Here is a 20,704-nt window from a genome sequence, read left to right as displayed (position 1 = left end):
CACAGCTCGAGAACCAATCAACCAAATACAACCAAATTTGATATGTGAATGTTTCTAGAGGTAACAAATATGACCATAATGGTTTGACTCCCCTCCTTCTTCTGTGAGGGAGGGGTTCCATACAAATAAAACACAAATTTCTGCTTATCTCAAGTACTAACCAACTAAATGGAACTAAATTTGGCAGGTGAATGTTTTTAGGGGTAACAAATATATCCATAATGGTTTGACACCCCTCCCTCTTCTATAAGGGAGGGGTCCCATACAAATGAAACTCAAATTTCGCACAGCTCGAGAACCAATCAAGCAAGGGGCCGTCCACATACCACGTGGACAGCTTGGGGGGGGGGGGTTAAGCAAATGTCCACGCTTGTCCACGGTATGGGGGGGGGGGTAATGATAGTGTCCACGCGGACACCTTTTTTCCTAACCTTTCAAAAAAAATTGTGATCTATAATAAGAATTGTACAGATTTTCTTTTTGATTAACAGACCTAACTCTGGGAATTCGAATGTAGCTCTGTTGAAGCTTCAAACACTCGAGCTATGTTTCATACAACATGCTCTGCCGACATGATATCATTTACATTTCGTTCCGCATTCTCTCTTAATGAGTAGAAAAAAAATGTCTTTCACTCGGAACGTTGATTCATCCTTTCCTTGCCGTGGTACCGTCAGTTTAGAATGAACTGCCAGAACTAGAGTTTCAAAACAGCAATGAGTAAACAAATTCAAGTAGATTGCGCATTTATTGGCCCTAGTTGATATCAACTACATGATAATGATAAACCGATGCGATTCATTGCGGCAAACAGCAAGTCATTTATTTCTTTTCTGCTGTGAGGTCAGCTGAGGTCGACAAGCAAGTTTATTTGATGTAATTCACCAACAATTATAGGCTATTTCGCTCATTGTCAGAGTATACTTATATTTGCACAGACTTTCTCAAAATGTGTGCTGATTTTTGCAGACTTTTGCTTGCGCGAGCGAAATTTTTCCAATCATGGATTGATTTTTTTGCAGGTTTCGAGCAGGTTTTTCTTTGTTTTTTTTTTTCAGCAGTTACTGACATTTTTTTAAAAACATCTGGGATCTCTGGTATTAGTAACAATTATTAAGACGAATATTTTTCAAAACTCGGCTTCAACTGTCACGAATAGCAGCGAGCAGTTAGTATTTACTACCTGTACTGATTCAAAACAGATGCTGTTCGCAATCGAGCATTCCTTTTGTGAATAAAATCATTGACCTTTTCCATTCATTCTTTGAAATGTATCCCATAATTCAAATCAATATAATGTATGGTGTAAGGCTGATGCTTTACTGAGTGTCGATATGTCTTGATATATATATATATATATATATATATATATATATATATATATATATATATATATATATATATATATATATATATATATATATATATATATATATATATATATATATATATATATATATATATATATATATATATATATATATATATATATATATATATATATTGGCAGAGCTGTATGCCACCACGGGTCGGTATTTGGCGATTACCGTAGGCCACGGAAGTGCTAACTGCAAGAACACAGTCCCGGACCATCAGCGAGAGCTAGCCTAGGTTGTGGTGAGACTCAGGCATTGGGCCGCCGAATTCTCACAAAAGCCACATTATCCGGAAGCAGCTCTGACGGAGCGAATAGTGCCGCTCCCACCACCCAAATGCACTAATTCGCCCATTGGGATTGATGCCAGTAAGTTCCCAATTACGGTAACTGGTCGCAACGCCATATGATAAGAGTCGGATTTCGTTTTCGTACCACGATTCTGGGCTGGCACCTGCGCTGAGCTCCCTTAGTAAGGTCGTGTGACAACGGCTTGAAACGGCGAGACAACAACCGGTGCAGGGGTCTCCGTCCCGTAAAACCTGGCAGGCCTTCCAGTACGTTCCAAATTCATTGCCCGGTGGGAACCGGGCAGGAGTGGGATCAGATGTCCTTTCCTGACTTGCGCCGGTCGGGGGTGTCATAGTTGCTCATGAGGCGCTATGGCAGCCGCCCCTAGCCATGGCCTCACTGCTTCGGCATAGACTACCATGGGACCAGATAGGCGACCACTCCAGTATGGATAAGGATAGCGGCTGGAAGGGGGAACCACTTAACAAAAATGAACAAAAATAATGAAGATCAACAATTGGGCGCAGATGGGTTGAAAAACCCGTTTGCACGAGGAGGCATCCAGAGGTCTCCGCCGAGAAAGGCGGAGATGGATGCAGTAAAGGACGCCTGCGAAGACGGCAAAGGCAGTACGCCTACCGGATCGACGCAAGACATCGCAGTGGCTGGTCCACTGTTGATAAAGGCGGTCGGAAGACAGCGAGACACGCTACCGAAGGTAGTAGCGCTGTCGGAGCAGCTCGATGCCATAATCGAGTTTGCGAAAAGTCGCACCAACACGACGAAGTACCTGAAGCAGGCTCTCTACATGCTTCGGTCCTCCGTCGATGCTGCGAATAAGGAGCACGCCGAGCTCAAGGCAAGAGCGGTGGCTGCAGAGAAGAATGCAACGGAGGTGACCGGAAGGGCGACGAAGTCGGTCCAAACGGACACCTGCATGTTTGCAGCGGTTTGCGCCTCCGGGTCAGCCGCAAAAAGAGCAAGGCAGTCTCCGGGGGAAGCCCCCGAGAACAGCAAGAAACGGTTGGTTGTGCTAAGCCCGCGAGATAGCACACCAACGGCCTCCAAGTCGGCCGAAAAGTCTGCCGAAGTGGCAGCTACGGGAAACCCTTGGGTTACCGTGGGAGGAAGGAAGCGCCAAAAAGACAGCAAGCGCAACGACGAGAAGGCGACAAATCGTCCAAAAATGGGAAAGAAGGCGCGAAGCAGGGGCGACGCCCTCATACTCAAGACGGATGGGTCCAAGTACTCCGAAGTCTTGAAGAAAATGAGAGGCGAAACCCAGCTCAAGGATCTGGGAGCGGATGTGCGGACCATCCGTCGTTCTCGCACCGGCGAGATGATCCTTGAGCTCCGTAAGGATGCTAAAAACAAGGGCGCTGCCTACAAGACGGTAGCCGAGCAGGTCCTCGGGAAAGATGTGCAAATTCGGGCACTCACCTTAGAGGTGACTCTCCAGCTCAAAAACCTGGATGAAATCACCGAGAGGTGCGATATTGCACAGGCCAGGTGGCCACTTTCCGGCTTGCATCGGCCGATGCAACTCTGGCCCTGAAGACAGCCAAACTTAAGGTTGGCTGTTCAGTATGTCCCCTGAGCATACTCCAGCAGCCGGACGTTTGCTTCAGGTGTTTCGAGGGAGGACACAAGTCCTGGACCTGCAAGGGGCCCGATAGGAGCCAGTTATGTAGGCGTTGTGGTGGTGCTGGCCATAAAGCTAAAGACTGCGGGGAGCCTCCCAAGTGCTTGGTATGTACTGGAAAACGGAACGCCAAGCACTTTATGGGAGGCCCACGGTGCCCAGCCGGTAAGGCGGCCACGAAACCACGGGCGTGAGGGTGACACAATTGAACCTGAACCATTGCTATGCGGCACAGCAGCTGCTATACCAAGCAGCGTCTGAGTCGCGGTCGGACATCGCAATCGTATCGGACCCCTACTGCATTCCTCCCGGAAACGGTAATTGGGTTGCAGATAAGTCCAGTACGGCGGCCATATGCACGACCAGCAAGTTCCCGGTTCAGGAGGTTGTGTCAACCTCAAATGAAGGATACGCGGTTGCCAAGGTGGACGGAGTGTTCTACTGCAGTTGTTATGCTCCGCCGCGTTGGTCTATCGAAAGGTTCACCCAGATGGTCGATTTGTTATCTATGGAGCTGACGGGACTAACACCCTTAGTAGTGGCGGGCGACTTCAACGCTTGGGCTGTTGAGTGGGGAAGCCGCCGCACGAACCGGAGGGGCCAGATCTTGTTGGAAGCTTTGGCAAAGCTCAACCTAGATCTGGCCAACGTTGGAACCAAGTGTACTTTCAGCAGAAATGGTGCGGAGTCGATCATCGACGTGACGTTCTCCAGCCCAGGACTGATCGTGAACTGGAGGGTAGACGATGGCTACACCTATAGTGACCACCAGTCGGTCTGCTATAGCGTAGTCCAGAACGTGAGGCGGCAGGCGACGGGTAGAGCCAATACTCCGACCGTCCGCGGGTGGAAGACATCGCATTTCGATGCCGAGGTATTTGCAGAAGCAATGAGAAGAGAGCGCGAGGGGGGCAGTTGGCTCCGCCCGAGTGCTGACCAATTAGTTGCCACATTATCGCGGGCGTGCGACGCCACCATGCCTAGGACCCGCCAACCTAGGAATGGTAAGTCACCGGTATACTGGTGGACCGACGCGATAGCGGACCTCCGTAGCGCGTGCCTCCGTGCAAGACGGATGTTGCAACGTGCACGTACCGATGCACAGAGGGTAGAGCGCCGTGTAGTATTCGGATCTGCAAGATCGGCGCTTAAAAGTGCGATAAAGGCGAGCAAAAGGGCCTGCTTCGATAGGCTATGCGCGAGTGCCAATACGAATCCGTGGGGCAACGCCTACAGAGTCGTAATGGCGAAGACCAAAGGCGTGTTGGCGCCTGCAGAGCGATCACCAGCGATGCTGGAGCGTATCATCGAGGGACTCTTTCCACGACACGAGCCAAATCCTTGGCCTCCGGTTGCTGAGTCTCACGTCCGACGTTCCAGTATCTCAGACACAGACCAGGGATGGTCGGCCAACCTGCCGGGCATCCAATCCGTGAGAGACGGCAGTCGTGCAGAGGTTGTGGAGGAGGTAAGGGTTACAAATGAGGAACTCATCGTGATCGCCAACTCCCTAAAGGTGAGCAAGGCACCGGGACCGGATGGAATCCCGAACTTGGCCATCAGGACGGCCATGAAAGTGGCCCCCGATCTATTTCGAGCAGTCATGCAGAAGTGCCTGGATGACTGCCTCTTTCCGGACAGGTGGAAGCGACAGAGATTGGTGCTGTTGCCGAAGGCTGGGAAACCGCCAGGGGACCCATCGGCATACAGACCTATCTGTCTGCTGGACACTACGGGCAAGGTGCTTGAGAGGATTATCCTCAACAGACTGGTGAAGTACACAGAGGGTGTAAACGGTCTGGCAAGTAACCAGTTCGGCTTCCGGAAAGGTAGATCCACGCTGGATGCTATTCTCTCTGTCACCAAGACGGCAGAGGTAGCACTCCAGCGTAAGAGTTGGGGCATTCGCTATTGCGCAATCGTCACGCTTGACGTGAAGAATGCATTCAATAGCGCCAGTTGGGACTCCATAGCGCTCGCGCTTAGGAGCATCCACGTACCGGTGTCGTTGTACAAGATTTTGGAAAATTATTTCCAGAATCGGGTACTAGTTACAACACGGAGGAGGGTCAGAAGTGCGTCCCAATCACCGCAGGGGTACCGCAAGGTTCCATCCTGGGCCCGGTGTTGTGGAATGTCATGTATGACGGGGTGTTGAAACTAAAGTTCCCTGTAGGGGTTGTGATCGTCGGTTTCGCAGACGACATCACGCTAGAGGTCTACGGCGAGTCGATCGAAGAGGTCGAGTTGACGGCCGCGCACTGCATACGCAAGGTCGAAGACTGGATGCACTCTAGGAAACTGGAGTTAGCGCACCATAAAACGGAGGTTACGGTTGTGAACAACCGCAAATTAGAGCAACAGGCGGTGGTCAGAGTCGGTGACTGCACCATTACCTCAAGGCGTTCTTTGAAGCTCTTGGGGGTTATGGTTGACGATAAGCTCACATTTAAGAGTCACGTCGACTATGCCTGTAAGAGGGCTTCAACGGCCGCTGCAGGACTATCTCGAATGATGTTCAATAGCTCAGCGGTATATGGCAGCAAGCGTAAACTTCTTGCCAGCGTGGTTTCGTCCATACTTAGGTATGGTGGGCCAGCGTGGTCCAAAGCGTTAGGTACCAACAGTCATCGTCGAAAACTGGAAAGTACCTACAGGCTCATGTGCCTGAGGGTTGTGAGCGCGTACCGTACAGTGTCATACGACGCAATCTGCGTCCTGTCCGGCATGATGCCTATCAGCATAGCCATTAAGGAGGACGTAGAATGCTTCGATCAACGTGACACAAGGGGTATACGAGGCACCAGAAGGTCATTCTCGATGATCAGATGGCAGCAGGAATGGTCCAATTCCGCAAAGGGTAGATGGACGCATCGACTTATTCCGGACGTATCCGGATGGGTCGGGAGGCGCCATGGAGAAGTTAACTTCCACTTGACACAGATTCTGTCAGGTCATGGTTGCTTCAGGCAGTATCTACACAGATTCGGGCATGCGGGGTCCCCCATGTGTCCCGAGTGCGCGGATGCGGAAGAAACTGCTGAGCATGTCTTCTTCGTGTGCCCTCGTTTTGTGCATGCGCGGAGCGACATGATGGTAGTGAGCGGGCCAGACACCACTCCGGACAACCTAGTTCGGAGGATGTGTAAAGACCCAAACATTTGGAGGGCTGTTTGTACAGCCGCCTCTCAAATAGTTTTAGAATTGCAAAACAGGCGACAGGTTGACCACCGACACGCCAGTGTTAGCTAACGGCCAGTCTCCAGGTTAGTTAGCTAAGTTAGCAAAGAGATCTATAGAACCAAGAGGGTGCACAGAGCACAAAAGCCGCTCCCCGAAGCAATACCTAGCGGTGGTCCCGGGGAGTATTATGGGCTGGAGACTGGAGGGGTTTTAGTGGGTCCGGTCACTGATTCAAACCAACCCCACACTCCCTGAGGTTGGTCACCCCAGGGGTTTGGATGCAAATTTCCCCTCCACCTGAAACAAAAAAAAAAAAAAAAAAAAAAAAAAATATATATATATATATATATATATATATATATATATATATATATATATATATATATATATATATATATATATATATATATATATATATATATATATATATATATATATATATATATATATATATATATATATATATATATATATATATATATATATATATATATATATATATATATTATTCATCACGTGTTCAAACACGAAAAACCGGCGACCAATCAGCGTTGTTTGTGAATCGGCAAACTACTACTTTCCTTTAACAGAAAAAAAAAACCGTTTGTTGGTGGCATTGCGCCGTTGATTCAGGCCACTGCCATGCTAAATGCCAACGCGAGCGAATGTAGAAAGCATCAAGGTTGTACCGCTGGAAATGCTGGATTGCGTGGTTTATTACTTTTGGGTAACGGGGATTTTCGTCTGGCCCGCCATCGACTGATAAAATAATAACAGGTTTGACATCACCGTTATCTAAATTATTTGATATTTTTAAATTTTAAAGAAAACTAATGAAAATTATGATTTACTTTTTAAAATCACATCAAATTCAGGCGTATCAAGCAGTATATCGAAATCATGTGCGTGTGTTGAAGCGTTTGATGTCGAATGCTTTCCCGACCGGATTGCAACGAACGTTGGCCCGGAGTATGACACGGACGCAGGATTTCCATCAATCTTATCATTTACAATCATAATTCCAGCATAAACACTCGGTATCAGCTTATGCCTTGCAGCGACTACCCAGTCGTGGTCTGGCAAGGTAATTTTGTACTCAACGCTCATCAGAAACGGAGCCTGTTTGTTGACAGCGGTTATCCCGATAGGAACTCGTGCCTTATCGTCCTGAGATACAATAGCAACCTGAGAATTTCCCAAAATTGATGCCAGTGTTTCTACGGATCTGAGAAGAAAATATTATTTCCAACATGTTTGATTTTATAGAGGTTCTGTAGTCTATGATTTAGATTTGTAGAATACTATGAATTCTAAATAAAACCACCGATGTTACTATGAAAATGTGACTGTTGCATTTACACAAAACTTATGAAAACGAATGATTTTTTATTTATTTAGATTAGAAATGTCTTAAACTTTCAAAACAAATTCATTCTCATGAATTCAGTGTAAACGCAAATTATTAAGTAGAATCATGCATAGCTGTTCTTATATCTGAAATCACTTCTCTCGTGTCTTTGGAATTGTGATTGCCTACCACAAGTTCAATGAAAGTTTAACTGATTATCGTCACGAATCAAATTTTTAAATGTATATTGAAAAGTTACCTGATGGTTGCAGTGCAGAACTTTCCGTCTTCGTGAATTTTATGTTGTGAATTTTCTGGCTTGCACAATCTCACCGGTACCGTTTTCACATGTCGTTTCCCCTCGGAATTGCGAGCATCGTGTGGTAACAAGCGAAGATATGTGGTGCTTCCGGATAGTTTAAAACCCCGTATATCCAGTTCATCGTGTAGCTCATCGAGCGTCTTACAAGTGCGGATTTTTTCAGAGCGCCGTCGTTCATCAGCTGCTCCACCAGCTATGGCGATTTGGACGATGGTAGACAAGAGTTCCGGTTGGTCGAGCTCTATTCGAGGTTTACCAGGTTGTTGACGGATCTAAAACATTCAAATCCCAGTTTTCTATAGGTCAATTAGATTCAATTTTTCAATTACACTTACTTTGAGAGATGAGGCCAATTTGGAATCCTTGGCTCAAATCTCCTTCAGAGCGCTTTTCCGGTTTGCCCGATATTTTCTCTCCAACTTTGCCTTGATTTGTTTCCTTTTCAATTGTTTCCTCTTGGATTCCAAATCATTCTTAAGTTTGGTAATGCGGCAATGAACTGACAAATCTGAAAGTCCTGAATCCCGGGCTAGGTAAGCAGTGTTTAGCTCGGATTCACAAACGGCAATTTCCTTCTTTAGCTTTTCTTGGGCTGGTGCAGGTTGCACCCCATCATCTTCGTCGCTGGAATCTTCGCTGTTTGAAGAAGTTTTTCGTTTCAAAGTTTTGTTTTCTGAGGCTGGAATGTTTTTCGTTTTTATTTAAAAACTACAAGCAATATATCAGTATTTACTTGATGGCAATGATTGGCTCTCTACATGTTCTCGTTCTTCTCCAGGTTCATGCTCAATCCCACCAACAGGTTGTTGATGTTCTTCAGCTGTCGACGTTGATGACTGCTTTGGTTCCTTTGATGGTGGCTTGACAGGGGCCTGTAATGAGTTCCAGCTTTATTGAAACCTTGTAGGCTCTCCAGAATCACAGAAAGCACTGAAATCCTTAGCTTTGTCTGACGCTCTCAAGAAGGCCAATATTACGTCATATACGCTGTAGTCTGAATTGAACATAATTCACAATACACAATATAATTATAATTACCTTGGTGAAATATGACATGAGGCCTGCTTTTTTAACCGTCGCAGGTTTTTTCAACTCTTTGACTTTCTCTTCTACATTTTTCGGAAAATTTTTACTGTCATTTTTTAACTTTTTCCACAAAACATTAACGTCATCCTGAATTTTTTTTCCACTGAACTCCGAGCCGAAGCAGCGTTTGTAAGCTTCATACAAATCATTGTACGACATTTTGTCCTTATCAATCACTTTAAATCACAATACGCAAGCACCATTGAAAAAAAATAACCGCAAAAATTTTTTTAAGCTATCGAAAAAGACAATTGATTGTAGCATGGATCGTTTAAGCAGGAAGAAAAAGACGCGAATAATCTGAAACACTTGTTCCGTCGTATATGATACAAGGTTTGAACTTTGAATGAATTGATTCTAGCAATTCCTTTTAAACAATTGATTTTCTTCTTATTCTTTATTTATTGAAAAACCAGCGACCAATCAGCGTTGTTTGTGAATCGACAGATTGACAGAAAACAATCAGAGAAAAAACCGGCGACCAATCAGCGTTGTTTTTGAATCGGCAAACTGCTACTTTCCTCTAACACAAAAAAAAAAACCTTTTGTTGGTGGCATTGCGCCGTTGATTAAGGCCTTTGCCAGGGCGAGATTTTTGCCGTAGGTTGATGAACAACTCTATTTACGGCTGTTTATTTACCTACGGCAAGAATCTCACCCGATCGCTCGCGTTGGCATTTAGCATGGCAGTGGCCTGAATCAACGGCGCAATGCCACCAACAAACGGTTTTTTTTTTCTGTTAAAGGAAAGTAGTAGTTTGCCGATTCACAAACAACGCTGATTGGTCGCCGGTTTTTCGTGTTTGAACACGTGATGAATAATATATATATATATATATATATATATATATATATATATATATATATATATATATATATATATATATATATATATATATATATATATATATATATATATATATATATATATATATATATATATATATATATATATATATATATATATATATATATATATATATATATATATATATATATATATATATATATATATATATATATATATATATATATATATATATATATATATATATATATATTATTCATCACGTGTTCAAACACGAAAAACCGGCGACCAATCAGCGTTGTTTGTGAATCGGCAAACTACTACTTTCCTTTAACAGAAAAAAAAAAACCGTTTGTTGGTGGCATTGCGCCGTTGATTCAGGCCACTGCCATGCTAAATGCCAACGCGAGCGATCGGGTGAGATTCTTGCCGTAGGTAAATAAACAGCCGTAAATAGAGTTGTTCATCAACCTACGGCAAAAATCTCGCCCTGGCAAAGGCCTTAATCAACGGCGCAATGCCACCAACAAAAGGTTTTTTTTTTGTGTTAGAGGAAAGTAGCAGTTTGCCGATTCAAAAACAACGCTGATTGGTCGCCGGTTTTTTCTCTGATTGTTTTCTGTCAATCTGTCGATTCACAAACAACGCTGATTGGTCGCTGGTTTTTCAATAAATAAAGAATAAGAAGAAAATCAATTGTTTAAAAGGAATTGCTAGAATCAATTCATTCAAAGTTCAAACCTTGTATCATATACGACGGAACAAGTGTTTCAGATTATTCGCGTCTTTTTCTTCCTGCTTAAACGATCCATGCTACAATCAATTGTCTTTTTCGATAGCTTAAAAAAATTTTTGCGGTTATTTTTTTTCAATGGTGCTTGCGTATTGTGATTTAAAGTGATTGATAAGGACAAAATGTCGTACAATGATTTGTATGAAGCTTACAAACGCTGCTTCGGCTCGGAGTTCAGTGGAAAAAAAATTCAGGATGACGTTAATGTTTTGTGGAAAAAGTTAAAAAATGACAGTAAAAATTTTCCGAAAAATGTAGAAGAGAAAGTCAAAGAGTTGAAAAAACCTGCGACGGTTAAAAAAGCAGGCCTCATGTCATATTTCACCAAGGTAATTATAATTATATTGTGTATTGTGAATTATGTTCAATTCAGACTACAGCGTATATGACGTAATATTGGCCTTCTTGAGAGCGTCAGACAAAGCTAAGGATTTCAGTGCTTTCTGTGATTCTGGAGAGCCTACAAGGTTTCAATAAAGCTGGAACTCATTACAGGCCCCTGTCAAGCCACCATCAAAGGAACCAAAGCAGTCATCAACGTCGACAGCTGAAGAACATCAACAACCTGTTGGTGGGATTGAGCATGAACCTGGAGAAGAACGAGAACATGTAGAGAGCCAATCATTGCCATCAAGTAAATACTGATATATTGCTTGTAGTTTTTAAATAAAAACGAAAAACATTCCAGCCTCAGAAAACAAAACTTTGAAACGAAAAACTTCTTCAAACAGCGAAGATTCCAGCGACGAAGATGATGGGGTGCAACCTGCACCAGCCCAAGAAAAGCTAAAGAAGGAAATTGCCGTTTGTGAATCCGAGCTAAACACTGCTTACCTAGCCCGGGATTCAGGACTTTCAGATTTGTCAGTTCATTGCCGCATTACCAAACTTAAGAATGATTTGGAATCCAAGAGGAAACAATTGAAAAGGAAACAAATCAAGGCAAAGTTGGAGAGAAAATATCGGGCAAACCGGAAAAGCGCTCTGAAGGAGATTTGAGCCAAGGATTCCAAATTGGCCTCATCTCTCAAAGTAAGTGTAATTGAAAAATTGAATCTAATTGACCTATAGAAAACTGGGATTTGAATGTTTTAGATCCGTCAACAACCTGGTAAACCTCGAATAGAGCTCGACCAACCGGAACTCTTGTCTACCATCGTCCAAATCGCCATAGCTGGTGGAGCAGCTGATGAACGACGGCGCTCTGAAAAAATCCGCACTTGTAAGACGCTCGATGAGCTACACGATGAACTGGATATACGGGGTTTTAAACTATCCGGAAGCACCACATATCTTCGCTTGTTACCACACGATGCTCGCAATTCCGAGGGGAAACGACATGTGAAAACGGTACCGGTGAGATTGTGCAAGCCAGAAAATTCACAACATAAAATTCACGAAGACGGAAAGTTCTGCACTGCAACCATCAGGTAACTTTTCAATATACATTTAAAAATTTGATTCGTGACGATAATCAGTTAAACTTTCATTGAACTTGTGGTAGGCAATCACAATTCCAAAGACACGAGAGAAGTGATTTCAGATATAAGAACAGCTATGCATGATTCTACTTAATAATTTGCGTTTACACTGAATTCATGAGAATGAATTTGTTTTGAAAGTTTAAGACATTTCTAATCTAAATAAATAAAAAATCATTCGTTTTCATAAGTTTTGTGTAAATGCAACAGTCACATTTTCATAGTAACATCGGTGGTTTTATTTAGAATTCATAGTATTCTACAAATCTAAATCATAGACTACAGAACCTCTATAAAATCAAACATGTTGGAAATAATATTTTCTTCTCAGATCCGTAGAAACACTGGCATCAATTTTGGGAAATTCTCAGGTTGCTATTGTATCTCAGGACGATAAGGCACGAGTTCCTATCGGGATAACCGCTGTCAACAAACAGGCTCCGTTTCTGATGAGCGTTGAGTACAAAATTACCTTGCCAGACCACGACTGGGTAGTCGCTGCAAGGCATAAGCTGATACCGAGTGTTTATGCTGGAATTATGATTGTAAATGATAAGATTGATGGAAATCCTGCGTCCGTGTCATACTCCGGGCCAACGTTCGTTGCAATCCGGTCGGGAAAGCATTCGACATCAAACGCTTCAACACACGCACATGATTTCGATATACTGCTTGATACGCCTGAATTTGATGTGATTTTAAAAAGTAAATCATAATTTTCATTAGTTTTCTTTAAAATTTAAAAATATCAAATAATTTAGATAACGGTGATGTCAAACCTGTTATTATTTTATCAGTCGATGGCGGGCCAGACGAAAATCCCCGTTACCCAAAAGTAATAAACCACGCAATCCAGCATTTCCAGCGGTACAACCTTGATGCTTTCTACATTTTTACAAATGCACCTGGTCGAAGCGCTTATAACCGCGTAGAAAGGAGAATGGCCCCACTGAGCCGCGAGCTCTCAGGGGTGGTTCTGCCTCACGAGCATTTCGGAAGCCATCTTGATGCACATGGTAGAACAATCGACGAGGATTTGGAGATCGAAAACTTCAAATTTGCAGGAGAGGTATTGGCCGAAATATGGAGTGAATTGACAATCGACAATTATCCTGTGATTGCTGAATATTTCGGAACAGGATCCGAAAAATCGGTTGAAGCACCATCTTTAGAATGGTACGCCTCACATGTGAGAGAAAGCCAATACTTTCTCCAGGTAAGCGAGCATTAATGTTTTATTATAGTTTACAAATCATTGAAACTTTTTAAAAAATTAATAGATTGTGAAATGCAATGATGTTGCCTGCTGTGGATTGCTTCGCAGTGATTTAAAAAACATATTGCCGGACGGATTTTTTCCAGCACCATTCCCAATGCGCCGAACACCCACTGGACTAACCATTCCGGAACCAGAGGAGGTGTGTGATGAAGACACCTTTCCTCCTTTTTTACTACGGAACGCGATAAACATGAAACCAAAGGCTGCAACATACCCTGATCCTCCCCCATACGATCTCTACTGCCCATCGATTAATGATCAGTTGACGGGTATGAATGATTGATTCATTTTCATTTTTACAAAAAAAAAATTATCTGTAAATTCAACAAATCTAAAAAAAAATTATCTCCCCTCAGGACGACTTTGTGCGGAATCTGGGTTGTATTTTGCATCGAAATCGAATGCAGCTCGTCACAAGAAAGAAAACCACGGTGTTCGTCTTTCTAAAAAAACTCGTCCCTCGAAGATTCTAAGAACGACAATTGATGAAATTTTATGTTGTGTTGACGTCAACGGTCAGACTGAGGTCTTTTGGCTGGACAAGGATACTGTGGAAGACATTGAACTGGCGAAAGAAAGCGATGTTGATCCCGTCTTTCCTGTGGTCGGGGATATTTCACACTGGGTACGATCACCATGGACAGAAGATTGAGTACTGTCAAACGTTCTTTAATTTATCTTCTATTTTGTGTTTTTTTATTATTTTTAGTATAGTGATAATATCTATTTATTGAACTAAAGTTAATGTTAATGTTCTCATACGCTAAATAAACATCAGCAACGAACGTTTTTCCATTTAAATGCTTCTTCGAAAAAAAAAATGTCCACGTGGACAAATTGACGGAGGGGGGGGGTTTCGGTCAATGTCCACGGTTGTCCACGAGGGGGAGGGGGGGTCTAAAATGACGAGTTTTCTGTCCACGTGGTATGTGGACGGCCCCCAATTATAACCAAATTTGGCAAGTGAATGTTTTTAGGTGTAACAAACATGTCCATAATGTTTCGGCACCCTTCCTTCTTCTGGCATATCTCCAAATATCATTTCGAAATCTAAGATGGCGATTTCCGGTTTCCGAAAAACAGCGGCACATGATCAAATACCACCCAATATAGGAATTTCCGGAATTGTTATGACGCACTGAAGCCACAAATCGCCCTCAGACAACATTTTGAATTGTTAGATGGCGACTTCCGGTGTCTGGAAAACAGCCGAAAATGACCAAATACCACCCAATATGAGCGTATCTTTAACCAGATTGACGCACGGAGGCCAGAAATTGTTCCCAAATGCTATTTCGAAATCCAAGATGGCGACTTCCGGTTTCCAAAAAACAGCGGCAAATGACCAAATACCACCCAATATGCGTATTTACGGAATTGTTATGATGCACTGAAGCCACAAATCGGCCTTAGACAACATTTTGAATTGTAAGATGGCGACTTCCGGTGTCTGTAAAACAGCCGAAAATGACCAAATACCACCCAATATGAGTGTTTCTTCAACCAGATTGACGTTAAGAGGCCAAAAATTGTCCCCTAATGCCATTTCATTTTGAAATTCAAAATGGCGTCTTCCGGTTTCTGAAAAACTGCGGCAAATGACCAAATACCACCCAATATGGCTATTTCCGGAATTGTTAAGATGCACTGAAGCCACAAATCGACCTCAGACAACATTTTGAATTATAAGATGGCGACTTCCGGTGTTTGGAAAACAGCCAAAAATGACAAAATATCACCAAATATGAGTGTTTCTTTAACCAGAATGACGCTCGGGGTCGAAAATTGTCTCCAAATGCCATTTTGAAATCCAAGATGGCGTCTTACGGTTTCTGAAAAATAGCCTGAAGTGACCAAATACCACCCAATATGTGTATCACCGGATCCAGAATGATGCAAGGAGCTAAAAATTGTCCTCAGACACCAAAAAATGGCAACTTCTGGAAAACAGCTGAAAATAACCGAATACTACTACATATTGATATTTCCGTAATCGAAATGATGTAAAGAAGCCAAGCATTGACCCTGGACACCATTTTGAATTGAAGATGACCACTTTCAGTTTCTAAAAAACAACGAAAATAACTAAATCAATATATTTCCGGAATAGAGGTGATGTACAAAAGCCAAAAGTCGAAGATGTTGTCATTCCGATAAAACCAATCATTTCAAATGATATAAACAAATCGCAAGGAATCAATGAATTTGAAATGTTTAAAATTATTAAATTGAACACTAAAATAGGCGAGACGAAGTTTGCCGGGTCAGCTAGTCACATATAAAAACGGCAATATCTCTGCTCCCTGATAAGATATTAAGGATCTTTTTTATGTTAAATTTTTATCATGAATCCCGCTTTGCAGTAAAAATTTCAGTATTGGGCTGAAAATTTTATTTGTATGTGTTTTAAAGGGTTTTATCTAAAGATTATGGGAAAAATCCACATTTTAGCGATGTTTAATGGGCTCTGTGAATCAAATAACTGAATGCGATGCTGAACCAAACCATGTAAAATATTATAAAATAACCGTATAAAAATGAAAAGATATATGGAAGAATATTGGATTTGTACAGAATTGCAAAAAGTGCAAATGAGTGGTTTCGCAGCTCAAAAAATCCTTCTCACGTTTGGGTAACCTGAAAACGATTTTTCTACAAATAACATTATCTTTCAATTTAGGGTTGAGCACCTTGACTTTTTCAAAATCGATTTTTTTTGGGATAGCCTAAGTCCATATACGCCAGGTACTTTTTCACTGTTGGGCCGGTAGCACCAAACTCCCGGCCAAGCGCACGCCACGGTGTAGCCACTTTTCTCTCGGTCTTCCTCTTCAGCATCCTTTGGAGTTTCTTGTCGCTCACTGTTGTCAGTCGTCCGGAACCGGGCTTTCTTTTGGTGCTCTGATCGTTGTCCAATAGTACCAAGATGTCGAGATGCCGGAACAGACGTATCCGGCGTCCACCAACTGCCGCAAGATGTCCGTTTCCTACGCGACGGGGTATCGTTCCTTGAATGCGCACACTTGTGAATGGAGTAGCTTCACTGTTTTCGCCATCACCGTTAGAGCTCTACTGATAGAGCTGTCAATTTTTTTCTGCTGACTCATGGGTTACTATGATTGATGCTGTATGGGTAGCCAGTGCATGTGAAGGTGAAGGCCAATTAAAAATCGGCAAATTTTGCCATTTTTTACCGCTTTAACGTAATTCACCGTTTACTTCTTTTCCAGCATGAGCACGTGTAGCAATTTTTTTTCATTAAGCTTTTTTCTGTTTTGTGTTGAGTTTCTACTGCTCGCAGAAAACTTGCTGCTTACACCACAGCTGAGCGAAACAAGAGTTATTCAGAACACACAGAAATACACCGCGGTGTGCACTGATGTGATAGATTCGATAGCGTTCGAAGAGCAAACCTGCGTGACGGGCGACAGGATTTTTTTTTTTTCAATTTCGAGACTCAAAGCAAACAACGCAATCTACTTTCCTACCTAGGTGCTCCCCACATTTGATATATGCTTAAGAGACACATTAAAAGCACTGCAGTGAGTTCTGTTGTGAAGTTATTATTATTGGCCATTACGCTCTTGCGTGTGAGATAGCTCACATCAGTTTATTATCTCTCTAGAGATATATTTCAGATTCCATCGCTGTGTTTTTGCTCCTCAGATACAAACGATTCGCAAAATTTTCAACTTACTTCTCTTTTGACGAAGGACTAAGTCTTATTGTAAGGGGTCCATTTAGAGACTCCTTTTTCATCTTGTGAAACATTTTATCTGTAACATTTCAATCTTGGACAGCGATGTAAAAATCGACTCATGCGTAAGTAAGACAGTAGCCAAGGGGGATCATTTGATCTTTTTTTTTTTAATGTTAGGGCTCGGCTTTACTGTTTATTATGGAGTGAATTTCGTTTAGCAGTAGGGCTCAAAAGCATCGTCTTCTCGAAAAAAGTCCCACGCAAAATTTTAGCTCAATCGAACTTCGGGATGTGGAATTTTAAAGCGGTCAAAGTTTCAGTTTTTTTATCGACGAAAAGATGCACAAAAAAAATTCATAAAGAAGTTCGATTGTTTCTCATTAAATAACCGATACCAATTGTCTACGAAAAGCATAAAACTTCAAGAACTAGTATTGTCCTGGGAAATTTTTTTGGAGAAAAATTGGAAAAATCAGGAAAGGCGATCTTTAATACAATTTTTTCCTTGACAACAGCAAATCTCGAAGTTTCGTCCAGGCCACCGGGATGTTGTCCGACATATTTACGAAATGCCCCGCACTGCCACCTGCCAGTCTTAGTGATGTGGACGATAGATGGCTCTCCTACCAGCTCCTGCAGCTCGGGGTTCGTGCGTCGTTCTCTTCCGTTATCCAGCTGCAGTCTACCGAAAATGGTACGCAACACATTCCACTTGAAGACCCCAAGGGGGTCTACCGATCTGATCAGTGCCTCGTAGATGATCAACTTGGTGCGTCCTTCGGAGATCAAAGAATGCGCGATTTCCTGCCTTAATGTGCCGATGAATTTCTTTGCTAGTATCGTTGTCGGCAGCTGCCAGTTAACCCAAGTACACGAGCTCAGTGAGAACGCTAAACCACTCTAAACCCTTGCTTCTTTAATCCCGTTTTGCGACATAGTTACGTAATTGATTAGGGTTACTCTCTCTAAATTCTCCTGAATATTCTCATAATTTACTTTTTTTTAATCAAAATAGTAAAACGATTTGTTTGAGCAGAAGCAAATTCTTATAAAGACAAAATTGAACTTGTGAACTTGTGGTTGTTGTTGATATAGTTACTATTCGTTGTCTTGTTACTGTTGCTGTTGCTGTTGGTGGTATGGTTTCGATTGTTGTTGAAGTTTTTCGATTCAATATATTGTCGCCTCCTGCGTTTCCTGTTTCGTCTAGATTTTTCGGCAGCCTTTTCTTGGAGCCTACGAGTCCGTTGTCTAGCATCATAATCCGACCAGTCTGGCATCCAGCGCCATTTATTGCCCAAAAATCGCCATCCTGGCGAAGAATGGTCCGTTATGGGCTTCGTAGCTTTATTGTTGGCTGCCAAAGTTTGATTTAATTCTTCATGCAGTGACTTGTGTTGTTGTGATGCGCTTGTTTGATTAATTTGGAGACTGGTAATAGCTCCAGAGACAAATTTTACCTCGTCGAGAATTTCACGAAGAGCAGAATCAGCATTAGACTGCGCTGAACCGGTTTCAATTGTAGCGAGTAGTTTGTTTATTGACCCTGTCGTTGAGTTTGTAGCTGCTGCTGCTGCTGCTGTCGCTGCTGACTTAGCCATCGCTTCAACAGCTGCTGAGGTGTCCGAATGTGTATCAAGAAGTGTTGACATTTTGTTTTTTATTTCTGCGGCACTGGCTTTGTTGCTGCTCGCGGCGTTGGTGATGGTAAGTTTAATTTCATTCAGGCTTTTTTCAATATGCTCCAGCAAGTTATCATGAGTCGCGCTGAGATTTTTATAATTTGAAAGCAGCTTATGGTTTACTTCAAGCGTCTTTCCGATATTTTCTGAGATGTTTCTGAGATGAGATGTCAGAGCCTTAAGATTTAGGTCGGAAGGAAATCGTTCCTCGTGATTTCTTTGTGCACCTATGCACGCAGCATGAAATGTTCGGTTACAGATTCCGTGACAACGCCAGAGGTAGCGATTGTCACCTTGCGCACAGTTTACGATACCGCACTTCATTGCACTCGCGACGTTAACAAATGACCGTATCAAGTAAAAACAAATAAACTACTTTTGAGGTACAAAAAAAAGTTAAGTAGTAAAAAAAAATGTATATATATACTATAGTGCAGCACGCGCGTCCGAACTCGACGACGGTCCGTAAGAGATTTAGGGTTACCTAGGTTACCTAGGTTAACTAGGTATAATATTCTGCGCACCGTTTTAGGGAAAGCACTCATTAACATAAGCTCTCATTAGTCAAAATCTGCATTTAAACAAGGTTTGACAATTTTCAATAGTACAATATCTCGAATAATAAAATTGTGTAGCTAATTTTCCAAGTGATTGCCGCAAGAAGGAAATAAATTCGTTGAAAACTAACCGAGTGATAAGGTTAAGGTTAGGCTCTATTACACCTTTTTAGTGAAGCCTCCTTAGAGACATAGCTCTATGTCAAAAATAGGTTGTCTATATTGCTTGAATATAAAAACAAAAAACTGCGTAATTAATAAATTTTATAGTTCAGCCTGTCTGTCTGGCCTTTACCTTCTCATTAGTACTTTTCTGGTAAACAATAAAGTATTAATTATTGGTTATGTCATTTTTATTTATTTGATACTATTCAACATTTTCTTTTTACATGTTAATTTTCTCCGAAAATTATTTGAAACACCCCGTAATTAGATTTATCATTGTAGCATGGTATTGAACCGAAATTACCCCCAACGTTTAAACATCGAAGCTGACCCGCGCTGCACGCAGACTGTTTTTTAAAAGTATGTGTTGACATCAGCGCGGGAAAATTGCCCTCTGACAGCTGTGTAGATAACAGTAACCTTGATTAGACGTAATGATGTGTTAATATTTTTTATATTCGATCTCCGATTGATCGCTATGGAATGTAATTAACAATCGTGCTTCGATTATTGGTTTCGCTAATCGATTTGTTGCATTGGTCGTTTAACGTTTAACGGATATCCCTAGTTAGAAGTAGAAGAATTACTTTTTTATTGTTTCATATGTCCGGCAGCTATCGTGAAAACCGTCTGTTAACTATTCTAAGTGGTTGTTATTGTTTGGAGTCTTATGACAAATTTGTCACGGAAGCCTAAGTATAATATAGATAAATGTTTTTGATTCTCAACATCAACTACGTGACTACATTAAACGAAAGAGAGAAATGTCAGTTTTTTTAGATACAGTAACCACCCTTGCGAGCGAAGCAACATTTTTCACTTGTGTCATAGGAGAAAACACAAGCACAAGCTTGAAAAACCAAACGGAAATGGGAATTATATGCATATATTCAGGACGATTTTCTGCACTCTACAGAGCTCTACTGGAATAGGTACTTGTTCTTATTTTTTCCAAATCGACGCTACCTATCGCAAAACTGCTTCACAACGAG

General features: G+C 42.1%; 1 protein-coding gene across 1 annotated transcript in view; it reads right to left on the bottom strand.

Moving 5' to 3' along the window:
• The window catches only part of LOC129724981 (uncharacterized), a 176,101-nt gene that overhangs the window by 31,391 nt on the left and 124,006 nt on the right, over positions 1 to 20,704 (bottom strand). The gene's annotated exons all lie outside the window — the stretch shown is intronic.

The sequence above is a fragment of the Wyeomyia smithii genome, chromosome 2 (assembly GCF_029784165.1).
Source record: "Wyeomyia smithii strain HCP4-BCI-WySm-NY-G18 chromosome 2, ASM2978416v1, whole genome shotgun sequence".
NCBI lineage: Eukaryota > Metazoa > Arthropoda > Insecta > Diptera > Culicidae > Wyeomyia > Wyeomyia smithii.
The sequence above is the reverse complement of the archived record's forward strand: the minus strand, read 5'-3'. Positions and strand labels throughout refer to the sequence as shown.